The sequence below is a fragment of the Panthera pardus genome, unplaced genomic scaffold (genome assembly GCF_024362965.1).
Source record: "Panthera pardus isolate Hobbes unplaced genomic scaffold, ASM2436296v1 HiC_scaffold_13, whole genome shotgun sequence".
In the NCBI taxonomy this organism is placed as follows: Eukaryota; Metazoa; Chordata; class Mammalia; order Carnivora; family Felidae; genus Panthera; species Panthera pardus.
In genome coordinates, this window is record NW_026526688.1 from 162,203,995 (window position 1) to 162,216,012 (window position 12,018).

A 12,018-nucleotide genomic window follows, 5' to 3' on the forward strand; every position below is an offset into this window, starting at 1 on the left:
CCAACGGGTAGCCCTCAGAAAGGGTAGCCTAAGAGGAGTCGAGGTCAATGTCCTTATAGTTGAGGGGGTCAAGGATGCTGGAGGGGTCATCTACAGTGCCATGAAAGCCCTCAGAATGAAGCCAAAGTTAGCAAAGAGAAGAGACATTTTCCATTTTCCATTTTCCATATATGGTACTAGGTCAATCATTAGAGCTGTGTATGAAGGAACCAGTAAAGAAACAAAGACATGATAGCCTCCAAAATAGTAATAATCATCACCCAAAAATGGAGTAACCCACCTGGTTTATGCAGGGGTGGAGTCATATACACATAAAGGTATTTACAGTTCCGGAATATAGGCCTTGTGATAATTATAGTTGTGTATATGTGCTGAAGCAGAGTATGCTGGCCACAAATATGTGCCAAGTTCACAAAATACGTGCCACATCCAATACCTGATGCACTACCTCTCCCCCAAATAGCACGCAAAGCAGAGAAATGTCTGCTCCTAACCTGTAGATCCATAGCGTGTCCTAGAAGCTCATCTGCCAACCAGGCAATACACAGGCTGTGAGTTTGTGGGAGAACCAGAATCTCTTGCACATACACAGAACCAGATGGCATCTATCACATCAGCTGATAGTTGTGATTATTACTATTATTTTCCATAATTGCCCTTGTGGGATCTGCTTATTTGCATCATGCTAAGCACTTGTAATTAGCCAATGAAAGATTTGGGGCTAAGCTAGTTTAAAAAAAAAAACAAAAAAAAACCTGAGGCCAATTTGATGGAATGTATACAGCAATTCCATCTCATAATGCTGAGCACTTTCAGCCAAAGAAGCTTTTTCTAGAGATGTGTTTATTAAAATCAGATGGGATATGTTTTTGTTGTGGCATTTAGTCATCTTAGACAACTCTACAAATATGCCATGAGAAAAAAAAAGGAAGCAAACAGGGGCAAAGTAATTCTGACGAATCACGAGGCATGGTCTTAGCAATGGGTCCATTGCCAGGAGGAATCCTTGAGGATGCCAACCTTCATTGTGTTGATCTAGAAGGAAAGAGCTTTGAAAACAGACCTCCTTTCCCCCCCTTAGATTTCCCTGTCAAGACACATAAAAGAATTCAAACTAATCAAAAAGCCCAAGTGAGCTGGCTGGTTAACTAGGACAGGCCCAACCTTGAGTTCAGAGGGATTTCTAATGTGTTCCACCTGCCCTTCCAGACAAAGATGTTTACGGGCTATAACGACTGCAAAGGAGACGTGCTTCTAAAGAGAAAGAAGACCATAAAGTAGCCAAAATGGCACATCCTGGAAGTTTAGCTCAACACTGAAAACATTGTCACTCTTTATTTTTTCTAGATAAGTGTACTCTTGATCCCCTTTATCTATTTCATCCCCTTCACCCGCCCCCCCCCCCCACTCCCCACATACACACCTACCTTCTGGCAACCTTCAGTTCGTTCTATGTATTCAAGAGTCTGTCTTCTGGTTCGTCTCTTAAAACATTGTCACTCTTGATAAATTACCCTGTGCATAAGATGCTGAATTTCTTTCTTCCTTTTTTTTTTTTTTTCAATTAAAAAAGCTGTTTATTCATCATGAGAGTAGTAGCCAGCAATACCATGGAGACCGGAAGCAGTCAGCCTTCATAATCTGGTCCTACAGTACCCATCCAAACTTAGCATGTGATGGATCCTCTTCCCCTGCTTCCACCTGCTCCCCCACCACACCTTCCTCCCCACCACACACAGGCTGTGATCATTCCTGCCTCCATCTACACGGCCACCCTGTTTAGAACTGTGTGCCCTTCTCACCATCTTGCCAGATCCTTCAAGGTTCAATACGTTCTCCATGAAATCTTCCCTGATGGCAGCAGCCAACACCATTCTTTTCCTTTCCTGACTGTCTTGCCGTCTTCTGTGAAACTAGGCATAGAAATTACATTGTCCTTGGACTTACATCTTGAAGATTCTAAGGTTACCTCTCAGCTCGAGGGCACCATGGCCCTTTAGCAAGGACTAGAGACTACTCCGTATGGTATGGGGGAGAAGAATGGAGCAGTGTGCATCTGGTATTTGCCAACCCAGGTCTCCATCATCCGTCATGGCGGTGGTGGTATTGGAACTTAATTTTACATGGTCTCATATTACCCAATGGCATGTTGTTCCTTCCATGTTCTTAGGGCTGCCCTGATAAGATTTTCAGATTTTATTTATTTATTTAAAAAAAAAAATTTTTTTTTAATGTTTATTTATTTATTTATTTATTTTTTTTTTAATTTTTTTTTTTTTCAACGTTTTTTATTTATTTTTGGGACAGAGAGAGACAGAGCATGAACGGGGGAGGGGCAGAGAGAGAGGGAGACACAGAATCGGAAACAGGCTCCAGGCTCCGAGCCATCAGCCCGGAGCCTGACGCGGGGCTCGAACTCACGGACCGCGAGATCGTGACCTGGCTGAAGTCGGACGCTTAACCGACTGCGCCACCCAGGCGCCCCAATGTTTATTTATTTTTGAGACAGAGAGAGACAGAGAATGAACGAGGGAGGGTCAGAGAAAGAGGGAGACACAGAATCCGAAGCAGGCTCCAGGCTCTGAGCTGTCAGCACAGAGCCCGATGCAGGGCTTGAACTCACAGACGGTGAGATCATGACCTGAGCCGAAGTCGGACGCTTAACCGACTGAGCCACCCAGGTGCCCCGATTTTCAGATTTTAAAGGCACTGACTGTTGAAGTTATAGAGAGAAATAACCATAAAAGGTGCCATAGACTTACAACTGATTGTTCTAAAGGGATCCATCAAGTTGATCTTCCATTCTCCAGTTGATTTGACGGGCTTCGAAAAGATGATTTCATACTTCAAAAGTACGATTTCATGGATTTCCTGGTGCGTTTCGCATAACTGTATGTAGAAATACATGCACGTGTGTATATGTTCTATGCGTATATACTGTACGTATAAACCAGATTAGTAATTCATCTGTAACTGAAGACACTCCTTCCCAGAAACTACACTCCCCCAGGGCTACTTCCACAAGATACTTCCTTCTGAATAGGGAACGGGTGAGAAGCTTCATTAGTGTCCACGAAGTTGCCCCATGAGCATGAAATTAGAAACTTTCCTCCCCTTCTTTCCGCTGGTTAAAACTGCTCTGGGCCTGCTGCTTGCGGGCTGGTCCGTCCTTAAGTAACTTCTCAGCCTTTCTATATGCCTGGGTTTCCCCAGCTTTGAATGCACATAGCACCTAACTTAAAGGGTTGTTGTAAAAAAAATACTTAGAACAGTAAGTAGCACCCGCTAAGTGCCTATTCAATGTTAGTTTCTTACGTTTCTGATTTATATCTTTTCCACAACACTTTAGAAATGTCATTTCCTGAATAATGCAACGACAGCCCCAATGGAATAATGAAACCCATATTGATTTTTTTTTTTGTAACCGTGAGAGATTATTCTAAATCCAGGAGTACCAAGATGCCTCTTACTTGGGATGGCTGATTGTGTGAAATACATCTACTTTTGTCTCTTTCTCTTCGTGTATACACCATACTAGGGTGTGAACTCCACTCCTGCTTCAACTCTTTTTCTTAATGTTTATTCATCAGGCCATATATGTAGATGGCCGAGTGTATGTGACTATAGCAAGGGAAGCCCCATAGCCTGGGAGTCTTTGGATAAAGCTTTGTGCCTGATCACTTCCTACCAATTCTTTTCCCCTGCAACTCCCCCACCAAAACCAAAACAAAACAAACAAACAAAAAAAAAAACTGTGATTCTGCCCTCCGAGGACAGATTTGGTGGCCCTAGCAAAAAAAGGTGAGGCATGACTGACACACAGGAAAGGCAGGTAGCTTCAAGACTGCCAGAGGCTCGGCCTTCTAGATGACTCATGGGGTTGGCCACTCGCCCTGCCCTTCTCAGGGACAAGGGGACACCCTGTCAAAGTGAAGGAGAAGTCTTTCTTTTGTTGTTTCTCAGTTGAGTCTCAGCTGGCGGACCAGGTCTTTTCCTGAAAGACCTAAGTGGCGGAAAAGTGTTTGCAGAGTTGTTTTGTTGTTAATACGACAGGGGAGGCCACGCCTACCTTAGTTTCTATTGGATAAAAATGTGAGTGGGGATTTTTTTTTTTTTTTTTTTTTTTTTTTTTTTTTAAGGCTTTTCATTCTCTTCAGAGCGCACCCAGCTCCCAGGTGGGGAAGGTGTAACACAGCAGTCTGGGATGGCTGGGGGAGGGTGGCCAGGGAAGTATCCAGAGTCTGCTCTGTACCTCAGGCACTTAACTAGAATTTCTCCTCCTTCCCTGGCTGATCCTTTTACAAGGTATTGAATGACCGGCTGCGCTCAGTTAAAGTGGAGGCCAAGAGAGCAGAATCAAGACCTCCTTCCCTCCCTCCTCCCTCCTCCCTCCTCCCCCTCTCCTCGATTCCTCTTCCTCCACCCCTCCCCCAGTCAGGACGCCAACCTACCCATCGCAGGACCTACCGAAACCCGCTAAAGTAGTCCAATGTTAGAATGTGTGGAACCAAAGCGTTTCCAATATCAGGAGAGAGAGACAGAATGGGGGGGGGGGGGCAGGGAGGGATAGGAATTTCAACGCTTTTTTCTTAAGGGGTGGGGGGAGGAGGAAATGTCTCTCTGAGGACATGTCTCTGCCATCTCTTGGAGTGAGAACGGACAGTATCCCCAGGTAGCGCTCCAGAGAGTGAATAAATTGTTGAGAGATGCTGGATGGGGACCACAGACATATAGGACGTTTAAATACAATGAAGGGAGTTGTTTACAATCTTCTGGAAGATGCCAAAGCGTTTAACAGTCAGTCCTAATAGCTCCCAGCTGCGGCTGTGGTGCTGGCAGAGCTGAGCTGTGGAGTTACTATCTTTTCCTGCTGGAAAAACTGAAGCAACACAGCGACTTGCCCAGGGTCACACACCAGGCTTGGGACAGAAATAATCCTGACTCCTTCCTGGCTGTAACCAGCAGACAAAGCCACCTTATTACTGTACTATCATTCAAATCTGAATCATTTAAATTGTTCCTAATTGCAGGCCTACAAGTGAACTGTCAACTCCATGTGACTAAGACGCCAGGCAAGCCGAGGTAGGAATGACCTTGAAGTTTTACAAACTCCTGAATAAGGGCTTAAAACGCTGCCCTCCCACTGGGGCGGGGGTAGGGAAAAAGCATTTGAAAACGTGACCTTGAAAATGCCAACAAATATCATATTAAGATTTTTTTTGAATTTGAAGGGGTGCCTGGGTGGCTCAGTCAGTTAAGTGTCCCAACTTCGGTTCTGGTCATGATCTCATCATTCGTGAGTTCGAGCCCAGCATCGGGCTCTGTCCCGACAGCCAGAGCCCGGAGCCTGCTTCGGATTCTGTGTCTCCCTCTCTCTGCCCCTCCTCCGCTTGCACTCTGTGTCTCTCTCTCTCTCTCTCTCTCTGTCTCTCGAAAATAAAGTGACATTTAAAAAATTTTTAAAAAGATGTATTTGGAGAGTCACCTCCAATTTTTTTAAAATTAGAACACAGAAACACGTGGGATTCAAATGGATGCCATTCAAAAAGGCATTTGAGGGTGACTCTCAAATATTTTCCAAAAAGTCAGTCTTCACACTCTTCTTTTTATGCCCACGAATTTACTGTCTTGATTTGGTGGTTCAGTGTCTTTTTTAAGTCTTTTAGGGACAGCTACTTGGGACGGGGTGGGAGGAGGGGGCTGAGGAAACAACCAGGCTTTTAAGTTCCAATCTGTCCACGGGGCTGGACACGTGCCGTGCTCAGGAAAGAAAGTAAATTCCAACCGGCAAATTGCTCTAACTGATTCATTTGTCCGAACCGAGACGCCACCTACCTGCTCACAGGTATTCAGGTAAATGACAGGTGGGCGGGACCTATTGACTGTTTCAGTAGCTAAGGTCCCAGCAATGTTTTATCTGTGAGGCTCCCTGTGATGTCACACATTTCCTGCTCTCAACCAACCAATGCCTTCCTCCTTCCTTTAGGCACCTGTACGCTGAGGTTGAGCCTGGTCACTGCTCAGGCAGCCCCACGAGCTGCTGGATTCACCCACAAGGCATGGAAACTTTGGGGCTGCTGCTGCTTTGAGAGCCCCAGACACACACTTGAAAAGGTGAGTTGAAACTCTCCATTTTTCTCCTTTGACGTTCAGCCCCATGGCCCCTGAGGGATCTGAATGAGGAATTTGAATGAAAAAAATACATAAGCTGAATGGCTTAGCTCTGAGTTTGTCCCACAGGGAGAAGCCCTTTTGAGAGGGAAGAGCAGAGAGATGCCTTTGACATTTTGGTTGCACAGGAAAATTCTCCCAGGCCAGATATTTAATCCTTTTTGTTTCTCTTAATCATTAAGCCAGCCTCTGCTTGTCTGGGAAGTTGATCTGATTTTTTTTTTTTTTTTTTTTTTAAAACCCTGCAGTGGAGACTTTTTTGAAACTGAACTCAAAGGTTCAGACCTGTCCGGCCCGTTTAATGGGGGTTGGGAGGCCAGTGCCGACTGAATTCACGGTTGCCTTATTTTTGCCTTACTTTCTGCATTTGTCTCCCCAGAGGTAATTTCCATCTGAACCTAACATGTCCCCCCCACCACCAGAAGTCTGTTTCTCAGGTGAATCTTGCTGCCCCCCTCAGAAGCCCTGGACTCCTTTTCCTTCCTCTTTCTTCTCTAAAAACTTCTTCTGTTTTCTTTGTTCTTTGTTGACGCTCTTAAAATCCACTTTGCAGTCTGGATTAGAATTGTTTACATCCAGACCTGGCCTGGCTGCCTGCTGACCTTTGATTTAAAGAAAAGATCATTTCCTCAGTGCTTACAAGAATGTAACTTCAGGTCTGATCTTTAATTGTTGTTGTTGGTTTTTTTTAATCCTTCCACTTTTTTCCCCCTTTAACAGCAAATCTTTATTTAATATTTTTAATAGCAAATATATGGAGGAGATTGTTCTCCCTGGGACCTGACTTTTTTTTTTTTTTTTTTTTTTTTTGAAGTAATTTTACTCCTAGGATCCATTTTTGTTTTCTTACTCCTGATCCCACAGCCTATACTCCTTCTGTTCTTGACAGCCCAAGAGCCCCACTCTACATCCAGCAGAGAAAGGAAAATACATCCCGTTTTCCTGCTGAGCTGAGCTGGAAAACATGGAGGGGAGAAATCAGCCTGTGAGGGGACCTTTCATTCTGGATTCCTTCATGGCTGCTTTTCTGAGATTTCAGTCAGCCAGTACCTTTGCAAAGGAATAGCCTGTTAGGGGTTATGCTCATATTCACCCCCCCGAAATTCAAAGTGCATGTCAATTCTCCAGAAGTCGAAATTGAAACAAGCTGAGAAGAGTTTTGTCGGACCGCTGCTTCTCACTACTGACATTCTGCCCTGGCCTTGTTGCCACTTTCTCGCTTATTCGGTGGAGGCTTGTACTGTTCTTGAACTGACCTTCGTGGGTTCTTTTCCCGAGTGGTATGTCTGGATGGTGGTACCTTACCCGTGTGTTTTCTCACTTGATTCGGAGCTTTGTCAGCAGAGGACAGAAAAAGAGCTCTCAGGTCCTGAATCTTCTGGAACAAAATATGTCTTTAACGTCAGAAACCTCTCCACGAGACGCGTTCCTTCTGGATTACCATGGTCTGTTAGATCTTTGCACCGTAATTTATGATTAAGTACCCCATTTCATCGCTACATGTCAGGGTCTCTGGCTACTAAAGGAACAAAGCTGTGGGTGCCATGCCCCCAGATATAAGAAAGGAAAGAAATTACAGAGGCTGGAATTCAGAGTCAGGTTATCTAGACTGCAGTTGGCCTCTTGGATAATTTGTGCACAAATATTGTCCGAAGGGATCAACGCCCCACGGTGGCTCCCTACGTGTGGTAACTTCATCTCTTGGTTCAAGTGGCAATAAGACCTGTCTGGAAAACATACGGTGTCTCTCCACTTACATCCTTGAGCAAGTGACTTAGCCGCTCAGGCCCTCAAGTGTCTTCATCTGTAAAACAGGAGCTAATCCCTGTGATACGAAGTGATGGTGAGAAGTAGTTGAGGTAACAGAGAGAGAGGGTCATGTGGCCAGTGTCTAGGGCCACGTGGGTGCCAAACAAAGGCAAGATCCGCTCTTGAAGGCATTCTCCTGGGTGCTTGGCAGAGATAGTCTGACCCTAGCAAGATAAGAGATCTTCCCTGGCTGCCATCGTTAGAAACTCTGATGGTTCTTGTAATGGTTATTAATTGTACATAATTAACTCCAACGTTAACAGTTCAGAGAAAGAAAACAGGCAGGAGGCAGGAGGACACTACTTCAACCATGTCATACAAGCTGGGGCAATCTGGCCTCTGCCAGCTCCCAGACATGCTTAGGAGCCAGCGGCGGCAGCTGTTCCTCCGGCCTTTCCCGCCTCAAAGCTGTCGCTGCACCACAGACCCAGCAAACGTGGTTCTCCGCAGGCCTACGGGGGACATGTCCTGTTGTCGTTTGCTGTAATCTGACTTGGCAGGCAGCCCTTTCTGCTTTCCACTGTGCTCTCTCCAGGGCAGACTGGGTGCTTGGTTTCCTCCAATCTTGCTGATAAACACCCTGTGCCGCTGTGCCTCGCCCCCCCCCCCCCCCCCGGGGCGGGGGAGGGGGGTGTGGGGGCGGGGGCGGCCGGAGGAAGGAGGAAACCCGTTTCAAGCCTGCACTGTCCTGGGAAAGGGGGCTTGGGGATCCCTTGGATATGATTGCCTCACTAATGGATTATCCTGTACCCTTCGATGACCTTGAGTCATTGCCTAAGAGGCTCCTGGGCCTTCTCTAGATCTCACCCTATCCTGAAAAGCTAAGGCAGGTTTTCATCATTCACGAGCAAGGTAACCGCCTAGCGGATGGAGGACAGGGGTTCATAACCTTGACCTTACTACTGGTGTGATTCGGAGATCCTGGGGGAAAGCCTCAACTTCCCTGCCCATCAGTTTCCTTGTTTACCTTTCCCCAAAAAGGGACGCTAACATGGTATACCTCACGAGCGGCCGGGTCCTCTAGCAGAAGCTAGGGGGGCAGCATACCTCGGTAAATCAGACTGACTGCAGGGGAGTGGGTGATGCCTCACCGGGAAATGCTCCTCTTGGATAGTTCTTGGTGGAGCAGGGCTACTGCTTTAGAATAGTGGTTTGGCCTCTGCCATCAGGTTGCCTGGGTTCAAAACCCAGCTCTACCTTATACTAGCCAGCTGGGGGGGGGTGGGGGGTGGGGCTGGGACAGGTTATTTAACCCCGCTTTACCTCAGCTGGAAAATAGGCTTCTTATGAAGAAGAAACAACTGAAATGTGTAAACTCTTGGAATTCTACCTGCACAATGTGAGCTATTGCTAGTAGTGGGGTTTTTTTTTTTAATTTTTTCAGTTTATTTATTTATTTTGAGAGAAAGAGAAGAAAGGGAGAGAGAAGGAGTGAGAGCGAGAATGCCAAGCAGACTGCACTGTCAGCCCAGGGCCCAAGGCAGAACTCGAGTTCATGAACTGTGAGATCATGACCTGAGCCAAAATCAAGAGTTGGACGCTTAATGGACTGAGCCACCCAGACAACCCCCTCCCCTGAATACTGTTTTTTAAAAGGAAAGTAGAATCAGATCTGGGTTCGAGGCCTGGTTCCACCAAGTAATTACTAGGCACTCAGTACCTCTTTGTCTTATGTACCAAACCCCATGCTATTGTGAAGAATAACTGACATGGTTTCGTGTAAAATGCCTGATGTATAATATAGCAGGTGCCCAATAAATGGTAACTCTTGTTCTATTATTACAGGCATATATCTCTTGTTATATTATACACAGGCATATATCTCTTGTTATATTATATACAGGCCTATATCTCTTGTTATATTATACACAGGCATATATCTCTTGTTATACACAGGCATATATCTCTTGTTATATTATATACAAGCCTATATCTCTTGTTATACACGGGCATATATCTCTTGTTATATACAGGCCTATATCTCTTGTTATACACGGGCATATATCTCTTGTTATATTATATACAGGCCTATATCTCTTGTTATATTATACACAGGCATATATCTCTTGTTATACACAGGCATATATCTCTTGTTATATTATATACAGGCCTATATCTCTTGTTATACACGGGCATGTATCTCTTGTTATATACAGGCCTATATCTCTTGTTATACACGGGCATATATCTCTTGTTATATTATATACAGGCCTATATCTCTTGTTATACACGGGCATATATCTCTTGTTATATGATACACAGGCATATCTCTCTTGTTATATTATACACAGGCATATATCTCTTGTTATATGATACACAGGCATACTTAGCTTTATTGCATTTTGCAGATATTGCATTTTTTACAAATTACAGGGTCGTGGCAAGCCTCCCTCCAGCAAGTTTTTCGGTGCCGTTTTTCCAACAGCATTTATTCCCTTCATGTTGCTGTGTCACATTTTGGTAATTCTCACAGTATTTCAGACTTTTCATCACTATCGGATTTGTTATGGTGATCTGTGATCAATGATTACGACTCACTGGAAGCTCAGATGACAGCATTATTTAGCAGTAAAGTTTTTTATTTTGAGAGAGAGAGGGAGAGCACAGGTGCATGCAAGCGTGAGTGGGGGAGGGGCAGAGAGAAAGGGAGAGAGAATACGGAGCAGGCTCCACAATGTCAGTGCAGAGCCCCACGTGGGGCTCGATCCCACAAACCGTGAGATCACGACCTGAGCAGAAATCAAGAGTCAGAAGCTTAACTGACTGAGCCACCCAGGAGCCCCTAGCAATAAAGTATTTTTAAATTAAGGTATATACATCATTTTTTTTTTTTTAGACATAATGCTATTGCACACTTAATAGACTGTGGTGTAGTGCAAACATAACTCCTATATGCACTGGGAAACCAAAAAATTCATTTGACTCGCTTTATTACAATATTTGCTTTATTGCGATACTCGCTTTTTTGTGGTGGTCTGGAACGGAACCCACACTGTCTCCGAGGTGTGCCCGTGTGGAAAACAATTATTATATTGGCTAAAGTTAGACTTCTTGGGTCGTGCTACAGTTTGGACATAATAATGTTGGAAACAGTAGTAAGTTGAGGGCCAAAGGCTCTTTGAGAAAAACAGATTTCCCGAAAGCCCCCTCCCTCCCCGAAGGTTTGGAAAGAAACCCTGTTAACAAAGATTATCTTGTTTATCTTGGAGCTCCAGGGTGGGGTGGCTGCCCGTTGAAATGCCTGGTCTTTTGCAGACCTGTGGCAGTAGGACTCTGTGAGGTAAATAAACAATGGATTCTCCTGGAGCAGTGATTCCTAGCTTCCTGGCCTCCGGTGTCTCCCTACTGGATGTGAATTCCTCACTTGGAGTGCAGAAAATAGGGTCTGCTGGGATTCTGACTTCTTGAAAGGCCATGTAAAATGCCTGCCAAGAGAGCACGTACAAGGGAGGCTCTGAAATGTGTCTGCCTCATCACGTCAGTATTCATGGAGCTCATCTATTCACGGATCTCCTGGTGATGACACAGAACTATGCCTGATATTTATGCGCTGGCATCGTGTAGACTCACTTTTATGTGGGTGGCATATTTATGGTCCTCTGACAGTGCCTCTAAACTATCAAGGGCTTTTCAAAACTATCTGGAAGGAAGACCACATCTCTCTTCCTGGGTTAATGGGATTTAGCTATCTGCTCTCCCCAGGGACTAAGGGTCAACATGAAAACCATGCAAGTTGGTAAGTATAAAAAGTGCACTTAGCTGAAATCAGAAACAGAAAATGTTGGTCGCCTCCTGTGAACCTCTTACATTCACCATTTCCTCTAATCTCATTTTGTTCCGAGTGAACAATGACACCATAGTGACCTATTGCTTAGTTATCTGGAGACACACAGCTGATCAATATAAGAAAGAATTTTCTTAAGAATTAGAGCTGTCCAAAAATCCAGGAGGTTGCCTTTTGGGGTACTGAGATCTCCGTCACTGATGGTGATCGTTTTTTGGTGCATTTGTTTACTTGGCATATTTATATGTGCCTGG

General features: G+C 44.9%; 1 protein-coding gene across 2 annotated transcripts in view; it reads left to right on the forward strand.

Annotated features, from left to right (window-relative positions):
- Positions 1-12,018, forward strand: part of LNX1 (ligand of numb-protein X 1) — a 184,213-nt gene that overhangs the window by 54,762 nt on the left and 117,433 nt on the right. For both annotated transcript variants that reach the window (XM_019469835.2, XM_019469826.2), the window contains exons 2-3: positions 5,031-5,082; positions 5,987-6,114. The gene's annotated coding sequence lies outside the window, so the exon portion shown is untranslated. The remainder of the gene's footprint in view (positions 1-5,030; positions 5,083-5,986; positions 6,115-12,018) is intronic.